The sequence below is a fragment of the Octopus bimaculoides genome, chromosome 11 (assembly GCF_001194135.2).
Source record: "Octopus bimaculoides isolate UCB-OBI-ISO-001 chromosome 11, ASM119413v2, whole genome shotgun sequence".
In the NCBI taxonomy this organism is placed as follows: domain Eukaryota; kingdom Metazoa; phylum Mollusca; class Cephalopoda; order Octopoda; family Octopodidae; genus Octopus; species Octopus bimaculoides.
This window is the reverse complement of record NC_068991.1, coordinates 36940474-36941872: the sequence shown is the minus strand read 5'-3', so window position 1 is coordinate 36941872 and position 1399 is coordinate 36940474.

The window sequence follows — 1399 nt, the reverse complement described above, 5'->3', positions numbered from 1 at the left end:
ATATATGTATATATATATATATATACAATTTCACAGGACGCCTATTGAATATTTTCTTGTATCTGTTAGTGGCTGGAAAGTGGTTGTCCTAGAAGAGACAGGAGTCTTTTACCAATATTAGTTTTTATATTAAGTAAAAAGGAAGGAGCGAACCAAATAATTTTTCCTTGGCCTATTTTTAGGTTTCTTATTATCTTGCTTAATACTAGTATGGTTATGTAATACTTTATTTTTTATGCCATTAGATCTATTATTAATATTTTGATTATGATTAGAGGGATTATATGTTAATTTATCTTTGAAGCCACTAAAATAAATTAACATATAATCCATCTAATAATAATCAAGATATTAATAATAGATCTAGTGGCATAAAAAATAAAGTATTACATAACCACTCTAGTATTAAGCAAGATAATAAGAAGCCTAAAAATATCCCTAGGAAAATTATTTGGTTCGCCCCTCCCTTTTCCTTTTACCTAAAAACTAATATTGGTAAAAGATTCCTGTCTCTTCTAGACAAATACTTTCCAGCCCCTCGCAGATACAGGAAAATACTTAATAGGCGTTCTGTGAAATTATCATATAGCTGATGCCCCAATATGAAGAGTATCATTACACGTGGTCAATCCAAGAGCTTGAATCCAGTTACAACTGTCGCGACCTAGGGTCTTGTCCATTTGACCAACGGTGTATGATTATCGCATATGAGGCAGAAGCTACTGCAACCTTAAATAATAATACAACTGATAAGAAGACCTATATTGGATTATGTGAAGGAGAATTTAAAAATCGCTTTGCCAATCACATAGCCTCCTTCTGACATAGGGACAAAAGTAAAGCTACTAAGTTGGCTAGTTACATATGGACTTTGAAAGATGACGAAACAGCACTTGTGATTAAATGGAAAGTAATTGAGAAGTCCATACCTTATGTGAATGAATCGAATAAATGTAAACTTCGTTTGGCTGAAAGAGCCTAGATACTGTTCATATCTAAAATCCTTAACTCTCTATTGAACTCCAGGTCAGAAATTTTCAGCAGTTGCATGCATATGTATAGATATATTCTGAAGAATTGGAAAATTTCGTCTATTTCTGACTGACTTCACATCTTTCTAGCCTTATTATTTAAGGTCTAAGGAGGATAGCTCATTTACCTTTTTACTTTTTATTTTTTAAAATTTTAGCTTGTTTTTTGTTTTCGTTTTCAGTTGTTTACTGTCTGCGTTTTCTATATGCTGCCTTCTCAGTTTTTTCGCGTTTTTTCTATTATTCAATTTCTTTAGTTCGTTATGATATGTGGTTTACGCCTGAAGACTGTGTTTGAGTTTTGTCAATATATGAAATTATTAGTAGCGCTTAAATACATGTATTGTGACCTTTAAATAAATAATATA